Below are 21603 nucleotides of genomic sequence, written 5' to 3' on the forward strand. Positions count from 1 at the left end.
ATCCCACATCAACAACAACAAACTCAACGTAATAGAGCGCACGTTCGCCGCGGCGCTAGAAAACTGCGACAACAGGAAGACCAGCTCGAACGTAGCCCAAGAGTCGAACCTGGCATCCTCCAAGATGAATAGGGACATTCCATTCACCGAAGAGATATTAACGGGACAAGTGTCTTCCATTCTGGTCAAACAAATCGCCTCTACAGACTCGATCAGAGGTCTGCACGGGAGACCCATTTTATGCAGCGTAAGCGCCACACCTGTCATGACTTCCAACTCGTTTCTACCCAGATACTACATGGACACAGCCATGTACAAGAGGATGCTAATCTTCCCATTCGATACCAATTTTGCACCAAGAAATGTAGAACATAACGTCTAACTGGGTGACAAGATCGTCAAAACGGGAAAGAAGGTCATACACGCCAGTCTGCTGTGCAAGAGATCGAACGCATGGAGTACAAATAATAATAAGTATGCGAGAGTGCTCAAAGAAAAACTACACAAGTAGAATGATCTGACAGGTTGCTGTTACGGCCTCGACTAAGTCGATCTCCTTGTAACTCTGTTCCCTTTTGTGTTCCTGAAACATGTTATGAAGACTAAAGTACTCGAACTGAGCGATAACAACAATCTTACCAAGCTATAAGAAGCTTGCAATACATTTTTTTTCAGTTGCACTCCTCGATTATGCTGTCTTCTAGGCCAAACACGCTCATAAAGGGAAAAAAAAAAAGAAAGAAGAGGACGTTGATGACGACGATCAAGCACCCTTGCACAAACAGAAGTCAAGAAGTCACACACCGCCAAGTCAGGCGGTGTGTGGGGGTCGGTGAACTCGGCTTTGCGCTCTGTAAACGCACCGTTTGTAGACAAGAAGGCGCTGTACGGAGAGGGGTGTACAGTTAAAATGATGATCGATGAAGAGACATCGTCCACCATCAACATGAGTTCGGGCCTGCATCTTCCGGACTCGGTTGGCATTGGAAGGAACGGAACGATTGGGGTTGGCGACGCTCTAATGAGACAGCTGGTCGGTTCATGGGGCACAGCCAATATCAAGAACTCTATGTATTCTTGTCATCATTTGCATACAATGTTTGAACTTGTGATGCAAGAGACTCCTATTCAAAAGAATCTGGAGAACGTCGGAGACATGTCTTCCGATTACATGTCAAATGTTGCATTCCTGCTGATCTCTTCTCTGTATATTGAGATGTTTGAGAGGTTTGGTGTGTTTGCTAGCAACGGCGACAGCGGAGCCAAGAGGATGAGATTCGGCGTCTCTGCCAAAGAAGATCCCGTTAATGCCGATGGCTTATCGACGTATCCTATGTTCATGTCCATGATTGTTAACAAGCATAGGTCACTTAAATTTTTTGACCAATCTGGCCTACGCTGAGGAGAAAAACGCCGATACCGGATGCCATACGAGGATAGCGCAAGTGCTCAGCATGCTTGGTAAACGACTGAATACTATGTATCTGTGTCCTCTTTATAGTGGTTCAGTGTATTAAAAACACGGGAAACGCGAGTTTTTTGTTTTGATTGTTACTGATTGTTACTGATTGTTATTGTTTTTTTATTTATTTATTTATTTATTTTTTTTATGTAGGAAGGACACTGGCCAAGGGCAACAAAAATCCAATAAAAAATGTCCACTGAAATGCCAGTCCCATAAAAGAGTCAAAGCAGTGGTCAAAAATAGATGAATGAGTGTCTTGAAACCTCCCTCTTGAAGGAATTCAAGTCATAGGAAGGTGGAAATACAGAAGCAGTTCAAACCAGTTCAAAATAATTGCTTTCTCTCAAACCATTGTTGATAGACTCCTTGTTCAATCACGCTAGAACTTGATTGGCAGATACGTAATCGCCCTGGTTGAGTAAAGAAGACAAAGTATCGTGCGTGGAGAACCACAACTTAAAATTTTCGGCGGGGTTCTTACGTCTCATCAAAGCCCAGTTAGGTTCTGCCAACAGGCATCTGATTATATCGATACTGGTAGTTATGAGACGAGGTTGATTAACATCACTATGTTTCGTTTTTAATATGCTATATTGAAGAGGATATTGGAGCCTAAGAGTGGCAGAACGGAGCGACTCTAGCGCTAAAGAGACCTGTCTTCTATTAATACACGATGTCGGTGGATTTTTTTGTTTTTTGTTCTTGTTGGTGGTAGACTCTCTTTATCACACAGGGGGGGCGGCCATCGGTAAAGAAGAAGACGGGGCAACCTGTCTAGTTTGCTTACTAATGTCGTCTAGGGCGAGTTGCAAATCATCATCGTCATTGGCACTGTCATTATCATTCGTCTTCTTTCTTTTCTTTTTAGGCGTAGGTGATGAAGAGCTGTTGTTATCGTCACCACTAGCGCGCGTTCCTCCATCGCCACTGATTTCTTCTTTCTCTGTTTCTAATACATCTTGTAATGCTTTTTTTTTTTCCATGCTTTTTCTTTAAACGGTTTCTTTTCTCTCTACTCGCCTTCGGAGCCTTATTCTGAGCAAACGTTCCGTTCATGGCAGGGATGCCCCTTCTAACTCATTTTCTTCTTTCTTGCGTTTTTTTTTTTTTTTTTTGTGGCGGCTATTATAATATTATATCCCTTTGTCTTGCAGCTAGGCCTGATGTTGTTGTGTTTAGTGACTTTTTTATGTTGAATATGGGCTGCCAGAACATTTTCTTTTTACTAGATCAACCCCCAAAAAAGATGCGCAGCTTTTTAGGTTAGATCTGGTATTTTTTAAAAGTTCTTCTGAAAAAAAAAAAAAAAACGATATCCGGCGACACCGATTGAACCGGTGTCGGAGTTGAGAATGCACGCCTGGGCTCCCGACCAAGGCGTTGGGATTTTTTTTTTTATATTTTTTTAAACATCAAAAACTTGTGCAGCTTTTCAGGGGTAAAGTTAAACGGAGGTTGTGAAAACGAGAGTGAAGGAGGACTAGGAAGAGGAGGAAGAAGAAAAATATTAAAAAAATGTAACCCCTCGGGAATTGAGTGTCAAGGTACTGCGAAGACACATGCTAATTCTTTTCTTTTCTCTGGTTACATCCGTGTGTGACCCTCCGTGTTTAGCGCCAGCCTTGATTCTTAGATGATCCCGATGACCAGATGGATAAAGTAGATGACCTCTTTACAAGATCGGAGCTTGTCCACCATATTTTTGACGATCTTGAGCTTTTCCTTCTCTTTGCTCTTTTCGCTCAGCTCGAAAAGCATATCATCTAACTCAGCAAGTGAAATGGACGATGATGATACATCTCCTCCATTGACATAATCGTTTCCAGTCACTGTAGAGACGTCTCCAAACCGCTTAAGCTCTTCTTTCAAAAAGTCTATCGACGGCCTTGTAGCGAGGACTTTCGAAAGGATTTTTATCAAAGAATCTGACTTGAGGTTGTAGACACGATCAGGATTTGCAATCTTGGGCAGGAACATGCGCACCACTAAGGTGACGGTAACAGATTCTTTGATCTTGGACAGATAGTTTGATACAATCTCTGATTTCTTCTTCTACTTGGGTTCGGCTTCTAAACAAGCGCAGAGGGTGCAGAACGTGTTAAACAGCGTAGGATCTTGATCAGAGAACGGATAAATTGTTGTTGTTGAGGCAGAAGTCTTATTCTTATTCTCTGCTGCTGTTTCCTAATACTTCGAAAATCAAGGCTTTTCCCTGTTCGCCAATGTCGTTCCATCCTTCAAAGTCCGCGGCCGGATCGACAATCTTTACCGTGGACGCGTGTGCACGTCAGAATCTCTCAAACATGCAATCAATGTGATACCTCAGCTTTGTCTTGTTTGCGTTGGCATCGTCCTTCTTGGGCTTTAGAGACGAGTCTAGCGATCCTGAGTTGGCCTCTTTCGAGCGTGTTCTTGCATACTTTGCATTTGGCTAAGCTTTTTCTTTTGATTCGTATCGGTAGAAGGTGATGAAGATCCTTCGACCAAGAAGTACTTATGAGACATGTTTTTTTGGATAGATGATGAAGGATTTGTCCGCGTGTTGCTTCTGGTAGATCTAGAGAGCGTGTGGTGTCTTTCCTGGTCGGCCGTGGCTTTTTTCTTGGGCCCTCAGTGAGGCTTGATAACCATAACCAGAGGCTCGGGAGGGAGGAGAAGGAGCAGGAGGGGATTCTCTCTCAATCGAAGCTTTCCGGTTGCGTCTGCGCGCTGCGCCGTTGAATTCAACCGAGGAAAGCCTCGGCTCGGCCGGAGCTCGAGCTCCTCATCTATCCTCGTTCAAGTTGAATTCGGTAATGCACCCCGACATATTACCCAAATTACACAGTCTGAGTGACGTGCAGCCGAACGATGCCGGTGATGCCAGTTGAGCTGGACCCGAGCCGGGAATGCACCGCTGAATTCAACTGTGCGCTCGGATTGGTTTAGCAGCCTGAGGAGACTAGTGCCACTATCATTGGGCTTTTCAGAATTTTGCTGAAAAGTCCAATGATACTGGCGATACCAGTTGAGCTGGGTCCTAGCTAGGGGTGTACCGTTTAATTTAACTTTAGTGTATATCCCCAACAGATAGACCTGATTCAACTAGTGTCGCCAGTATCATTGTTTTTTTTCTAAACTTTTTTACAATTTACAAAAAGTGAAAAAAAATGCAAATTCAAAAACAGATTTTTATTAATCGAACAAAATTTATAGCAACCAGCTTTTTCTTTTTCACCTAATCTATTTTGAGCTGCGCTCCCCCTTCTTTGTAGAACGACGAGACTTCTTAAACGCCTTTCGCATCGGAGAACGTGAAACGACCCTACTATTTGCAGTAGTACTAGTAGTACTAGTACTAGTACAGTAGTAGAAGCGAAGGCAACTAAAGTTTCACTGTTATTTGACACTGTTATTGTTATGCTTGCTTCAAATGAGAGGCAGGTTCGGTGTTACTGTTCAAGAGGTCCCAGTCTGTATACACCCAACCCTCATCCATTTAGTGCCCACCCTTTCTTGCCTTCCCTACCAATCTAAGCCCCACGGCTAGCCAGCCTCAAGGGTTCGGGATAAAAACACACGAGGTTCTTACATCTATTTATTTTTACTCAGCAATTGCATTTCTGAAATTTATTACAACTTTACTAAAAAAAGACACAGGACAGCGCATCGCTGGCGTGTTACTGCACATCATTGTGATCTTATGCATTATCTCGTTCGACAACAATAACGATTTTATAGGAGAGTTGTTGAAAACAGAATTTGACGAAGCTTTGTCGTAACTAGAGGCATTTCTAGCCACACGCAGTGTTTCTTCCAACACCTTGCCGATCACGTAAGCGGTAGAAGCTTCTGTGGCTTCAGACATGATGTCAATACTCGAATCTCCTCTAAAAATGGGCACATTTGTTATTTCCGGCGCACAGGAAGATATTATGTAGGCATGAACGCGATAAAATATTTAATTCCTGTCTTGTAAGATAGGGTAGTAGTTGTCAATGCTTTCTTCTATTGCTGCTGCCGCGGCTTCTTCAGAGCGTGTAATTCCTTTTCCCGTCTTTTCTTCTTCAATCTCTTCGGACCACACCTTATTCTGTGCCGGTGCATCCTGCTGCGTCTTTTTAACTTGTCTTTCTGCCGTCCTGAAGTCATATCCTAGAGGAGACAAGCAATCCAAGATGGCTAGCACAGGCCTGGTGTTGTCTTTAATGTCCACGGCAAAGAAATTGGCCATCGCTTTGGTTATCGCTAGCCCACTATTGATCAAACATTGAGCTAAGTTACAAATCTCGACGACGACAAAGGGCATCCTGTTGATCAAATCTTCCCTGTATCGAAAGACGGTCTCTTTATCGTCGTTTCGGTCTTTGTCAAGGCCCTTTATGCAATTGATCTTGATGTCCATGACGCCGCAACGGCTGTCCTGCAATAGCTCTTTCAGACCCAAGCCGATAAAGTCGTACTCTGCGCACATCAAGTCGGGATAAAAGGCGATGTATTCAGCCATCCCCACCCGCTTCGCCAGCCCCGGGAAGGCACTCACGGTGGCCATGAACAACATGTCAACCTGTCGGTATGGCTCCACCACGCCCAAGAACACCAGGATAGTTTTAGTCTTGGTGTTGATAAAGATGTTTCTGGCCAGTTTCTTGAAGTCGGCATATGCTATTGACAATTCAAACAAGACTGGTCCTGGATAGAACATGGCCTCATGGGCAAAGTTAAAGTACTGGCCATACTTATCGGCGCTCACGCCAGGGAAATGGCTAATAAAGTCTTCTATGGTTTTGAATACGCTTCACAGAGCATCTGTGTTGAGAGCGGGTAGCTTACTCACAGAAGGATAATCCATCGCCATGTTACTACTCTTCTTGCAAAGCACGGGGACGTGATTCATTTCGTGTTTGTAGTCGAACACTTCTTTTTTTCTTCTGTGTGCTTGTTTATTTTTTTCTCATTCGGCGATGCTTGGCGGCGCTAGGCCTGGTAGAATACGAAGCTCGCGGGATAGACTTGAGTATGTCGTCAAACATGAGTTGAAAGAACTTGGCATTATCTATCTGCTCCTGCTGAGATTCGGGTCCACCCTCCACAGCTTTCCCATAGGAAACGACGCTGGCCTGATCCATGAGTACCTGGAGACACGCTACCATGGTCTCCCGTCTGCATTGTTCTAGCCACTCCTCGGAAGATGAAAGCGTTTGCAGGCCGACAAAGCGATAGAATATCTTTTCTGAAATTGTCTCCATCTTGGCGTACACGTGCTGCTCGCTCGGGTGTTGGTCGGTGTGTGTGCCCTTGCTCGTCCTTTTATCCCTTTGTCTTCTCAGGCCTCGGAGCAGCCCACATGTGTGTTTGACAGCAGTGCTGGGCGACCCGAAACTGAAAAAAAAAAAAAAAAAACTTACCAGTTTCTTTGGATTCCACGTTCTGCTGCGGCGCCTACGGCTATCGAAGACAGAAGAACATTACGAACTAGCTAGTCTGTACTTCTTCGGCCCTTAATGAGCCTCTCCCGACAATCTGGAAATCCTTAATGTCGTAGCTCTTGAAGCTCTTACAACACCGCTACCGCCTCCTCATCATCATCAACAACAACAACAACAACTTGTAGGAGATGAACCGGCTAAAGAAGTGTCTGATGAAAGTGCAGCTGATGGAACAACAACAGAGTTGAGCGAAGAAGGATTGTCATCAGCTCTGAAAACAGAAAAAAACAAAAGCAAATGTAGAAGAGGTGGAGGGTGAAGAATCTAGTATAAAGAAAGATTCGAAGCCGGATGAGATCCTTTGTAAAATATGTTTTACATATACATATACATATTCTATTTGTGCATTCTATTTAACGAAGTGTTATTTGTAGGGCACTTGTTAAAAATTTTATACAAATAACAAGTTAATTTTCACTGTAGTTTTTTTTTTTTTTTCATTTCCTCTTGGTTGTAGCTCGCAGCACAGTAACCAGAACCCAAGGGCTCAAACTTACGTATCTTACCACTAGGCTCAATTGAATTCGGTCGTGGTTTGCTCTCAGTTCAACCGATATCGCTGATATCATTTCAAAACACAATACTTAACAATCATAATACAATTGCCGTTGGCAATCGTGAAGAAGGCAAGTGTGTACTTGATGAATGAATTGCCTCTCGTCATTGGTCAAGTCATTCTCCCAGTTTTTTTAAGTCCTTGGATAGTTTGAAGTCGGCAGGATGGCAGAAGCCCCGGATGCTCATTAGATACTTGTCGTAAAGTTTTTGATACTTATTCTTGCTCTTTCTGGCATACAGAGATTACTATTTTTTTTATCGCTTCTTTGGTATTTCCGAATATCTTGAACAATACTATGGCCCTTCCTAAAAATTTGGAAATCCTCTCTGATGAAGAACTATACGAAGCTCTTACGACGCCGCTACCACCTCACCAACAACAAAATTACTTCATTGGACAGGGACCCATGATGACTTAATTTGAGGACCATTAATCCTTTCAATTGAACTCGAGTTTTCTACTACCTTACCTTTGGTCGCTCAGTAGTGGTTCACTTTCAACTCAATTAATCTTACTGATATAATTGGACCTTTTTTTCAAAATACAACACATGGCAATATATTAATTTATTATATTTTTTTTTTTTTACATTTTTTTGTGATGATGCACATACCAGATGGGTTTGATTACAACTAATAATAATAGTTATCTTTTGCTGGGTACACTTTGATAAATTCATCCAGCGTTTCGACGAGTTGCTTGGGTAAAACGTTAGAGCAATGACGAAGGAGATGTTCGTTAACTTTGATAGTCTTATGACACAAGAACAACAGTGTGGGTACTGTATAGTTCCAAGCGGCCCCATCTACTGCCACACCAACGGTCTACAACAATAATATTGTAGTACCACAATGAATATTATGTATATATATCTACGTTAAAACATTTTTTTTTTTTTTTTTTTATTACTGGAAATAATTGATGAGGAGGCAGTAAGTTAAACTTATCTTTCTTGGCATGAGTGACATTCCTATTGACCATCGGTGTATTCAGGGACGCTGCTATCTGTTGAGGATTCTTCCACCGCAATTTCACCCTGCAGAAAAAAAAAACTCACCCGCCGCCCTGCTTCTCAAGGTGACTCAGGCTAACAACCCCACCCTCGCTGTTGTGTCTGCACCGCCCGCCCCTCGCGCTCTGCTTGGTTCTCGCCCCTCTCCTCTGGCCTTCGAACACCTCACGTATAACATACCCACATTTTCTGATACACAGGTGTCCAAATACATATCAATGTAGAGTGTTTGGTACAGACAATACATTAGGAGGAAGAGGGGGGGTGGGGGCGGGGAGAAGCATTATCAATACATTTATATCATTCCAATTAACCCTTATTGAGCAAAGAAAATTACGTCTACGCGTGAACGTGGGCCATCTAGTTTTTTATCATAATATACTTACAATAAAACATATTACTATTCACTATCATCGCTACTACTACTACAGCTACACAATATACAGTACAAAATGTTGCAGAATAACGATGACACGCACTTAAGAGAGAGGCTGCTGATCTTTTGGTAACGTGTAAAATTTAGTGAACTCCCATTGATGATAAAAGCACATACACACGGTGGCGGCGATGGGAGAATGAGGATAAAATTTACGAAAATACACACGTACGTGTGTGTGTGTCTATATATATATATATATATATATATATATATATATATATATATATATATATATATATATATATATATATATATATATATATATATATATATATATATATATATATATATATATATATATATATATATTCTCTTTCAGCCAGACGAGGTTGAATGCAAAGGCAATTTCTACATTATTCAGCTTCTGCTATATCTTTTCAAATTGTCTAATCGATTCTCTTTTCACGGCGTCTGTGGCCCCCACGAGCTTTCTAAAGTAAATATGTTGGTTGCAACGTTTCGTTCCTGCTTTGGAAACATCTTCAGGCGAAATGAGGAGATGATGATGATGATGAGGATAGAGAGTTGGGGCGAAAGAAGATAAAGTATAGGTTGGGTGAAATATGAATTATAGTGGAAGGATTAAAAGTTGGCGGGCAGACACCCTTGCCCTTTTATTTGATTAAATTTAGTTTAGTTGTTCGAATTTAAAATGGTCTGTCAAGGCTGAAATATCATTTTATTCATATGTATAATGGGGCTGGAGTGTCTTTTAGTTGTGCTTTAATTGGTCGTTTGACCCATTTGTATTCCCTCTCAATGTCTGGTGTGAAAATTATTTGCAATATGCAGTTAGTAAGTTTATCTTTTATTTTGTTGCCTCTGTTATATAGGTTAATGTTGATGGGGGTAGTGTTTGTTAGTTGGTAGATTTCTTCTGTCTTGTGGGTGTAAGGGTAAGTGTCTTCTACTGCAAAACTTAGCGCTTTGTTTTGAACATTTAGTAACTTTAGTAGTGCCGAGTTGGAGATAGTATTGAGATGATAGATTGGGTAAGTTAATAATGGGAGTACGGAGACTTTTACGAGAAATGTCTTTATTTTTTTATTTATTTATTTACTTTTTTTTTATGTGGGATATATGTTTAAAGTATCCAGTAGTGTTAAAATGGAGGCTCAGGATGTTACACTCTTTTTTGTAGTTAACTCTATTTCCGTCGATGTTTATGGGTTCATATTCATTCATTGCAATTGGTAGGATAGTGAATTTTATTGTGTTAGTTTTTATTTTCAATTGATATTCTTTTTTTTCTTTATCTATGTTTTTTTTTTTTTTTTTTTGCTATGGATTTTTTTTATTTGCCAGGGTAAGTTATAATTTGTGTTCTGACGTCAGCGTATGCAATGTTTGTGCAGGTATGTACCGGTGGTGGAGTGTCTGATGTGCATATAGTGTATAGTGTTGGGGAGAGGCAGCTGCCCTGTGGGACTCCACTTCTTAATGTTATATTTAGGCCTTCGTAATTATATAGGGATATATTGACTGTTCTATTTTCTATAACACTAAACAGTAGTTTGCTAAATATAACATGTTTTCCAAGACTATTTATTTTGTATTTAAGGCCCTCATGCCGGACTTCAACAAATGCCTTGCTAACATTTCTTGCAGCAAGGCAACACAATTGTTTGTTGGCTATTGAGCTGGCTATTGTTTCGGTTATTATTGCTAGAGCTGTACCTGTGGAGCGATGGCTTCTGAATCCGTGCTGCGAGTGTGGGAGTTTGTTGTGTATTTCTAAGAACTGCCGGAGTCTGTTGTTGATTTTTTTTTTCCTGGTACTTCTAGTAGTGATATAAGCCTGTAGTTAGTTGGGTCTGTTGTTTTATTTGCCTTTGGTATGAGTCTTATTTTGGCGTGTTTAAAGGTGCTAGGGAAAAACCCTTTGATAATGAGATGTTCAGTAGTGAGGTAGGTGTTTCAATTACTTCATTAGGTGTGTTTTGCAAGACAGTTTTATTGATGTTGCTTTTCCCTGGGTGTTATTTATTTTTTTTTTTTTTTTGTATTATTTGCTTTACCTCATTCGTTGTTATTTTTTTTGTGAGTGGGTTGTTAGGGTCCAGTTTGTTATCATCAACCTTAGTTAGGGGTGAGAAGTGTTCTTGGTTGTTATTGATATATGTGAGAATCATGTCTTCAGCGGTGGGATCGAAGCTGTTATCTTCTTGGCTGATGTGAAATGTTTCCCTATATTCCTTTGAAAATTATTTTTTTTTATTTATTATCGTATATTTTGATGTTATTGTGGATAATGTGTGTGTTGCTTTTATGTGTACCTTTTAATCTTTTGATTTGCGACCAAAAATTTTTGGGGTCTTTGTATAATTTATTTTTAGTGAGGCTATTTTTGTTTCCAAGTTTTTGTTTGTTTGTACTGTAGTTTACTTTCTTTTGTTATTTGTCTTTTAATAGTTTTGTAGGATATGTATCTAGGATAGCTCCATCCATTATGTAAACTTTGGGTGAGTAGGTTATGTGCGTAGAATTGCAGGGTTTCAATTTTGTTATTTGATAGGCTTTAATGTTTTTTTTTTTTTCTTTTCTTTTGAGTGTGTGTTTATGGTGGGTGTGTGATTTTTAAGCGCCTCGTTAATGTTTTTTGTCCAGGTGTGTGTGGCTGTGTCGAGGTTTCTTTGTGTCATATTAGGATGAGTGTTTATGTTTTGTACTTTGTTAGTGAGTTCTTTCCTATATTTAAACCAATCAGTTTCATTTATATTGAGACTGAAACTTTTATTGCTTGGGTTGTGACTTTAATTATGATAGTGCTCTGAAGGGGTGCCCAGGCCTGGTGTTACATGTAGGTTGTAAAACGTTTTATTGTTAGCTATTATTATGGCAGGTGTTGATGTGCTATTATGTGCGTAGAAGGTGGGGAGGTCTGGGCCTATATGGATAAGTTTATTGTTATTTATGACTATTTTTAGTCCTCTTCCTACATTGTTTGCGTTTTTTTTTTTTTTCAGGTATGGCTTGCAGGCGTTGAGGTCACCTATAATGTATGTATGATGGTGTTGTGAAGCAGCACGATGGAAATCGGTAAATGGTAAGTATGGTCGACGTGGAAGTAGGTGGGTAGTTGCTAAGTTTATAATTCCTACATTTATTTTTTTATTGATACTTGAAGAAAGTCTATGTGAAAGTCGTCGTGTATTCTGTGAGCTATTGTATTTTAACTAATATTGCTGAGCCGTCATGTGCTTCATTACTTACTTACTTACTTACTTGGTATGTGGTGTAGCCTGTTATTTTGACTAATTCGTTATTTTTTTTTATGCCGTAGCTATTTATAAGTATTATTTCATGGTTAATTATAAGGTATGTGTTTGTTTGTGCATGTTTGTTGTTTTCCAATTGAGTATATTGTGCTGTCTTATCGTTTTTTTTTTTTTTTCCATATTGAATGAGTTGTTTTGAGTTGCTTTACTTGGATGATAGTCGGTGTTTTTGTGTTTTCTTTGGCGAAGGTGTTTTTTTTTTTTTTTCGGTGTTCATTCCGTTCCTGATTTTATTGAATTGGTAGTCGCCAATAATGCACTACTCGTTATTGAAGTTTACTTCTTTGTTAATGATGCTTTGGTACATTTCTTCTTCAATGTACGAGTTGTTTTCTTATGTCCATTTGTATAAGCCTTTTTCAAAGCCCTCCCTAAGTCTTCTAAGACTGAATATTTCGTCCTTAGGCCATCCCTCGCAGCTTTTCGTAATGATCTAGAGCCCGACGCTGGAACCACTAATCTGTTCCAGAGCTGGCATCTCTTCTTTGATATCACCTCCTTCTTCTTGTGTTATATTGTGGCTTGCCGTGTTTGTTTCAATGTGATTGGATGTGCCTGTAGGAGTGGGTGTCGCTTGCGTGTGTTGGCTTTTGGATATGAGTTGTTGCCTGGAACAAGAGTGCTTGTTTGAGCTTGTGTGTTCTTCTCTTGAGTTTTTTGTTGCTCTGTTTGTGTATTTATATTTAATATTTCTCTGGAGGGTGGATCCTCAGGTATCACAATCATGGGAAGGTTGTTACCCTTATATAGTTTATTCAGTTCTTCATTAAATCAGCCAGGTTTAACAGAATTTAGGTAATGAGCATGAGCCATGCAGGAGTGTATTTTTATATGTGTGTCTCTGTCCAAGAGGTTGATCGTTGGTTGGTTTAGAGTGTTGGTGTTTTATGTGGCCTGGCTATAAGTGGTTGGTTTAGTAGTTTGTTTTTCTTTTCTTTTTTTCCTCTTTAGCTTTTTTTTTTTCTTAGAGGGCATTTATTTGGTAGGGTGCGGTGTTCACCCCCACAGTTAATGCACAATTTATTTTTTGAATTGCAATTTCTCCAAGTGTGATAGTTCCTGCACACTGAACAGACTTTGAATTGTTTTTTTCTTTTGTGCATCTATTTGTTTGGTGGTCTTCTATTGTGTATCATTTCATGCATGTAAGTATATGAATGAATTAATTTATTTTTTGTGTTATACTGTGGAATGCTCATGTTGAAAGCAAGAAGTCCCATTTCAATGGCTTTCTTGGCTGCTGTGGAACTGTTGATTGTTATTTTTACTATCTTGGTATTGGGGATATTGTATATGTTCTCTATGCCTTCGTTAAGGAAGCTATTCTCACTGCTTAGCTCATCTACGATGTTATTTTCAGTTTTGGTGTAGATGTGATCATCTAGGTTTAGTATAACCGTCGTTCTCTTCGCAGGAATGTTTCTGCTTTCAGGAGATACATACTGTTGGTCGAGAAAATCTTGTCTGTGTTTTCATCTGTTCTGTTGAGTACTGTGAAAAAGTCGGTGGTCTGGATGATTCTGATTGCATCTTTGAGTTATTCAGAGAGAGTCCTTAACAGTCTTATCTTGCTTTGCCCCAAGGGGTCCGAGTGCTTGATTTTAAATCTTGGCATTTTTCCTTCCAGGAACTGTCCAGGGTGAAAGTTATAAGAGCGTCAGGTCAGGAATTCGTGAACACAGGCTTAAAGAACAAGCCGAGATCATACATTGGTAGTGATGGAGACAAAGTCGGTACAAGGGGAAAAAAAAAAAATCCTACAAGGGGCCACAGCCCGACATACGACAAAACTAAGGATAAGAAAATGAAGATGCCTGCCTATGCTGATCAGTTTGAAGGCCCAGCTACTAATGACTGTCGTAGCCACCCTGAACTACGCCTAAACATGACAGAGTTGGCGCCCTGTTGCTTAAAGCTTAAGGCAGCCCTCTAAGGACCCCCTTGAGGTACTACCCGTTGGGTTCACCTTCACCAATTCGGAGGACGCTAAGGGCGAAAGAAAATACAGTAGGAGGAAGATAACTGCACAAAGGCGGGCTCTCAACTAAGCGGAGAACCCCGTAACATAGGTGCAGCTGGTCAGCACCTTTCTTTCGCTCTGACCCACCAAAATGAGCCAGGCAACCCAGCCCTAAGGCCAGAGCAGCCAAGCAAGTTGGCGAGTGAAGACTACGGCACTTGGAAGCAAGCCAGACTATACAGCCCTTGAACCAGAGTAATCAGGCAAGTGTTAGGTGTTCGTCTGGGCAGAGCTTCTCAGCGGCCAGCGAATCGGCGACCTGGTACCAAGAGAGAGCGGAGCTGAAGCCTGGACGGTACAGATGTTGTTGCTCGATTCTGATGGGTGAGGAGAACGGCGTTTACTCGTCCTTATATAATAATAATAATAATAATAATAATAATAATAATAATAATAATAATAATAATAATAATAATAATAACAATAATAATAATAAACGGTTTATTTTTCAGGCAGTTTAGAAACTGAAAATGTATAGAGAGGGTGGGGAAATACTTAACATTTATCCTAAAGCTAAGTCTAATCTAGAATAGAAATACTATTGACTCGCACCATGGTGGGAATCGCGCTCATTCTGTACCGTCAGGCGGCAGCATGTGCCTGAGAAGTGGATGATGCAGCAGTCCCCTTCCAAATTTCTCCAGAGCCTCTCGGTGCCTGGTGGATAGTTTGGACAGACTCAGGGTGGTCAGGGCATCATCATAGGTGGTGTAGACAGGACCAAGGATGACCCTGCACGCCCTTTTCAGCACACTCTCCAGCTGTAGGAGTTGAGTGTGTGTGAGGGAGGAGGACCACGCTGGGGAAGCATACATGAGTTTTGGGGAGGATGAAGGTGAGGTACACCCCTCTTAACTCCTCTGTCGGCGTCCCCAGTGACCTGAGTCTGCGCAGCATGTACAGCCTGTAGGTAGCGGATCTTACGGTGCTGGCGACATGCTGCTTCCAGGTCAGCTGGTCGTCCACCGTGACTCCGAGAAGCTTGGCACATCGGACCACCTGGAGAGGGTGAGGGCCCACTATGAGCTGGGGAGGGGGTACTGGTACAGATGAGGTACAAAAATGCATCACCACAGTTTTGCTGTGGTTGATGGACATCCTGCTCTCCCGCGTCTACGTCTGCAGTCGCTCCAGAATTGCTTGCAGTGGCGAGTAGTCCGGGTTCTTGTTGGAAACTGGGACGCCCACGGTGCAGTCGTCCACATACTTCCAGCGAAGGGGGGGTGTCAGTAAGGGCGTCGTTAATGAGGAAGAAGAAACATAGTGAACCCATCTTGGTCCCCTGGGGGACCCCACATGTCAGCTATTGGAAATTAGAGACAAAGCCCTGATAACGAACGGCCTGACGCCTCTCTGTGAGGAAGTCAGCTAGCCATGCTACCAGGTTAGGAGGGAGACCCAGACTTATTGCCTTGCTGATGACAACAGTGTAATCAACAAGATCAAAGACTTTTTTGAAGTCCACAAAAACAACAGCTAGAGGGGTGTTTCGCTTGTCCAGGTGGCTGTGGATGAATTCAAGGCAGCTGGTCAGGTAATGGGAGGTGGAGGTGGCTTTAATATTTCCAAACTGTTTTGGTGTAGGCCCAGTCATACACAAAATCTTCACAAATAAGGCTAGGGATGGGGATGAGAGAGACTGGCCTGAGGTCATTGAGTGACTGTGGACTGGAAGTTTTCGGGATGGGGGTGACGTAAGATGTCTCCCAGTCCGCGGGGCAAGAGTGTTGGGAGAGAGAGGCGTTTATTATGGAGCATAGCTAGCTCTACAGCAAACTATTTGTAAATTTGTATAGGAAGGTTAGTGGGTGTGGTGGTTCTTCGTTTGAATTTGAGTATTCTCTTAAAAAAAATCCATCGCCTGGTCAATGGGCGGAGGGGAAGGAGCGGGAAGATAGGCAAGAAGCGGAGTGGTGTGGAAGGGAGGAGAGGTCTGACAGATAGCGGCAAAGTGATCGTTCATCTCCTCAGCCGCGAAATTAGCAGGAAAGTGTGAGGCGCAAGGAAGAGATGGTGTGCTTTTGTAGGCCACACAAAGCTTTGATCTTAGCGTACCATTGTCTGTTGTTGACCAGATTGAGGTGGTGTATCTTGTCCGAGTAATAGCTTGCTGATCACTCTGTTTCTTAGATTCCTGTATAGGACAGGGCAGGAGCGGAACTCCCAGGTCCGCTGACGCATGAGTCTTTTAATGCGGGGCGTCATCCAGGGGGCATCAGACGGGTGCACTGTGACGCTCTTGGCTGGGAAGCAGCGGTGGAAGGCTTCTGCTGGAGGGTGATTAGTCAGTGGGGCTTCTGGCGCGCGAGTGGCTGGTGGCTTTTCCTATTGGTGGGCTCTAGCTGTGCTTTATTTACCGTGCTCTCTTCTTTTGTGTGGGGAGAACTTATAGATCTTGAGCTTGGATGACCATAGATGGCTCTAAATCTGCTTTGTAGAGTAAAAAAAGTAGTCCGCGTGGGTCATTTTCACAATCTAACATCTTGTTTCCTTCTTACAGGTGATGTAGCTTCAGAGGTGTTGTGTGTTGTGTACTATAATGGTTCTTTATTGGTCCATTCTGTAGGTGGCATGTGAGGCGCCTAGACAGTCTGGTCCGTGTCATCCCGATTTAAGAGTGAGGTCCACAGCCCTCACTAGTGCAAGTGTGTTCGTAGATGACATGGTCTTCCTGTAGAGGTGCTTGGGAAGTGATCTGGCGGTTCTTGATTAGAAACTGTGGTGTTTTCTTGGACTTGTAGTAGATAGTGAGGGCTATGGTGTTTTCTGGGTCAGTGGGCTTGATGTTATTATATATTATGTTTTTGATGACCCTTTTCTTAGTTTTATACTCTGAGGACATGTAGCTGCGGTAGAAGAGCTTGGTGTGGTATTGGTTGTTGGTGGAGCTTGGATATGGGCGGTACCATTTGTTAACCGCTCTATTTGTTTATTTGTTAACCGCACAAATGGCACCACTCACATCCAAGCTTCCCCAATATCCAGAACCACATCAAATTATTCTACCGCAGCTACTTGTCCCCAGAGTACAAAACTGAGGAAAGGGCCATCAAAAACATTATATACAGTAACGCCAAGCTCACTGATCCAGAAACCATATATATATATATATATATATATATATATATATATATATATATATATATATATATATATATATATATATATATATATATATATATATATATATATATATATATATATATATATATATATATATATATATATATATATATATATATATATATATATATATATATATATATATATATATAGTCTCAGGTCAGGGTTCCTCAGTCTCAGGTCAGGGTTCCTAGTGAACGGACGTGTTTAGTGAGCAGTGACCTGACGCTAATATAGCTGGCTAGTGTAGACATGGCGCCTTGTGTTGCTGAGTCGACAGGTTGTGTTAGTTCTCCTGTTCTCGAGGCCTTCGTTGCGAAGGTCTCAGAGGTGGAGGCTGAGTTCCATCGAAGGATCTCGGAGGTGCAGGCTGAGTTTCGTGAGAGGATCTCAGACCTGCAGGCTGAGTTCTATGAGAGGATCTCAGCACCTGTGGGAGGGTCGTGCCCCACCGTCACCTTACCTAGTAAGGCGACGGAGGAGCAGTGGTCGGTTGTGTGCAGGGGAGCCAAGAGGGTGAAGGTGCTCAGGGCACCTTCCGTGGAGACGAAGAATCCCTTCAATGTGCTGGAGGAGGGGAAGGAGAAGGAGGTGGACAGGGCTGGAGGAGGCAAGAAGGAGGGGGCAGATGCAGTTACCCTGCCCCAAGGTAGAGTGCTTGTGTTTGGTGATAGTCAGGTTAGGCACTTAGATAGTGCGTTCTGTGCTAGGGATAGGAAGCGTAGGTCGAGGGTGTGTTTGCCGGGGGCCGGGATAGGGAAGGTAGCTGATAGGCTAGACACGTGCTTGGAAAAAGATGGGACCAAGCCCATTGTTTTTCTCAGTGCGGGAGGGAATGACCTTGGTAAGGTCAGGAGTGAGGAGCTTATCAGGAGGTTTCGACAGGCTTTGGACAGGATTAGGGACAAGGGAGGGATCCCCGTGGTATGTGGTGTCTTGCCGAGGAGGGGAGTTGGTGCTGAGTGGCTGTCCAGGGCTATTACAGTGAATCGCAGGCTCGCGAATCATTGTAGGAGTAATGGATGGACGTTCATCGACAACTGGGACCTTTTCTATGGCAGGGACACCTTGTACGCCAGGGATGGAGTGCATTTGTCACGCCAGGGTGTTCGTGTTTTGGCCGAAACACTCGAGCGGGAGGTAACTGCACTCCAGCACTTTTTTCGTTAGTCGGGAGGGAAGAAGGGGTAGTGAAGAGAAGGCAAGGGGCAAATTAGTTAAATCTAGAAAGGAAGCTAGCTTAGGGATGGTGAGAAATAGCTTTAGTGTTTACTACACAAATTGTAGAAGTATTCTGAATAAAATAGACTTGCTTAGAGGAATAGCGAGTGTAGAGAAATTTGATATCATTGCTTTAACTGAAACTTGGTTAGATATGTCAGGAAAAGTATTTAATCCAGAGGTTAAGATAGATGGGTATACAATGTTCTATAAAGATAGAGAAAACAGGAGAGGAGGAGGTGTCGCGTTATACGTTAGGGACACATTACAGTGCTGTATGAACAATAGAATTAAAACAGATAACAAAGCAGAGTCGATATGGGTAGATATTAAGGAAGGATCGCAGTCAGTAGTACTAGGGGTAGTTTACAGACCACCGACCAGTACAGAGGAAATTAACACCTCACTGTGGCAGGAATTAAATAGAGCAGGCAGGTACAGTCAGGTATGTGTGGTAGGAGATTTTAATTTTAGGAATATCGACTGGAGTCTGATTGTGGGTAACAAGGAAGCAGAGGAATTCCTTAAGGTAATTCAGGATAATTTTTTAAAACAGGTAGTCGTAGAACCCACAAGGGGGAATAATATTCTAGATTTAATTCTTACTAACAGGGAGGAAGCAGTCACGCAGGTAGAGGTTGGAGGTCAGCTAGGTAACAGTGACCATAGGGAAATTAGGTACAATCTAGAATGGGAAGAAACTGTTAGAAACAAAAACACTAGTAAAATACCTGACTTTAGGAGAGCAGATTTTGAAGAATTAAAAAGGTACCTCCAAGGAGTGGACTGGCAAAGGATGCAGGGTGAGGTCAGGTCAGGGACGGAGTTCAGAGAGATAAGGCAGGATGAGGGAGGTGAGGTGAGGCTCCAGAAGGGAGGAGGAAAGAGGAAGGGGGGAGATAGGTGTGAGTATGTTGGAATGTCAGGTCATGCTGAAATGAGAGAGGTAAGGTCGAGGCGAGTTGATGAGGGAGGGGAGAGGATGGTAGGGAACGAGATGAGGGGTTTAGGTGAAGTAAATGTAGATGAATTGTATAAATATTTCGTAGATAAAGTTCATACAGGTCAATTAGCAAATATCCCGTATAAAACAATAAGATCACAAAAAAATGACCCTAAATGGATGACTGCTAGGTTAAAGCATTATATAGGGCGTAAGAGAAGTATATATAAGAGATTAAAGGCAGGTGAGGAAGTTTTAACGACACAGTATAATGAATTAGTTAGAACAGTCAGGAAGTTAACGAAGAAAGCTAAGGGCAATTATGAATTAAGGGTAGCCAGCCAGGCGAAGACGGACCCCAAGGGATTTTATCAGGTATACAGGACGAAAAATAAGGATACTGTAGGTCCATTAAAGGCAGCAGATGGGGAGCTGGTTAGTTCTGGGGAGGAGATTAGTAAACTTCTGAATGATTATTTTTTAACTGTCTTCACTCAGGAAAACATGCAGGATATGCCAGATAGTGAACAGGTGTTTAGAGCAGATGAGTATGAGAAGCTGACGGATATTTCCATAACTAGGGAGATAGTGGAGCAGGAGATAGATAGGCTAAAAAAGTTCAAGTCACCAGGACCTGATGAAATATATCCCAGAGTACTGAAGGAATGTAAAAAGATTATTAGTGAGCCGTTAGTTTCTGTCTTTAGGAAATCACTGGAGTCGGGTGAGGTACCAGACATGTGGAGGCAGGCTAATGTAGTACCCATCTTTAAGAAAGGGGATAAAACTTTAGCGTCTAATTATAGACCTGTCAGCTTAACTTCAGTTGTAGGTAAAATGTTAGAGTCAATAATAGCCAGGAACATTAGGGAACATTTAGACAAACATAACTTGATAAATCAGTCACAGCATGGCTTCACGAAGGGGAAGTCTTGCCTGACAAACTTGTTAAGTTTTTACAGTAAGGTGTACGAGGCAGTAGATAATGGTGATAGTTATGATATCTTATATCTGGACTTTAGTAAAGCATTCGACAAGGTGCCCCATCAAAGGCTCCTGAGAAAGGTTAGGGCGCACGGGATAGATGGGAAGGTGTTAGGTTGGATAGGGTCATGGCTTGGTAACAGGCGACAGAAAGTGCTAATAAACGGCTCGAAATCCGAGTGGGGTCATGTCATTAGTGGGGTGCCACAGGGATCAGTATTAGGGCCATTATTATTTCTAATATATATCAATGACTTGGATAGTGGAATTAGTAGCGATGTTAGTAAATTTGCGGATGACACAAAGATAGGTAGATTAATTAGGTCAGAAGCGGATGCCATCGCCTTGCAGACAGACTTAGATAGAATAAATGAATGGACGGATAGATGGCAAATGCAATTTAACATCAATAAATGCAAAGTGCTTAGCGTAGGTAGAGGAAACCCACACAATAGGTACACATTAAACACCCAAACTCTGGTAGGTACAGGGTACGAGGAAGATTTAGGAGTTATAGTTAGCTCTGAACTCCGTCTAGGGAAACAATGCATAGAAGCCAGAAACAAGGCAAATAGGGTACTAGGATTCATTTTTAGGAGTGTTAAAAGTAGAAGGCCGGAAGTAATATTAAAGTTATACTTGGCGCTGGTCAGACCTCATCTAGACTACGCTGTGCAGTTCTGGTCCCCACATTACAGGAAAGATATAGGTCTATTAGAATCAGTACAGAGGAGAATGACTAAAAGGATACAGGGGATGAGGAGTATTCCTTACGAAGCGAGGTTGAAGCGGTTAGATTTACATTCTCTAGAGAGACGTAGGTTAAGAGGGGACCTGATAGAAGTCTTTAAGTGGTATAAGGGTTATAACAAGGGAGATGTAAGCAAAATTCTTAGGATCAGCAACCAGGGTAGAACAAGAAATAACGGGTTCAAGCTTGAAAAATTTAGGTTTAGGAAGGAGATAGGAAAAAATTGGTTCTCAAATAGAGTGGTAGATGAGTGGAACGGACTCAGTAATCATGTAGTTAGTGCTAGGACACTAGAGAGCTTTAAGAGAAGATTAGACAAGTTTATGGATGGGGATAGCAG

Source organism: Scylla paramamosain, chromosome 26, assembly GCF_035594125.1.
Source record: "Scylla paramamosain isolate STU-SP2022 chromosome 26, ASM3559412v1, whole genome shotgun sequence".
NCBI lineage: Eukaryota > Metazoa > Arthropoda > Malacostraca > Decapoda > Portunidae > Scylla > Scylla paramamosain.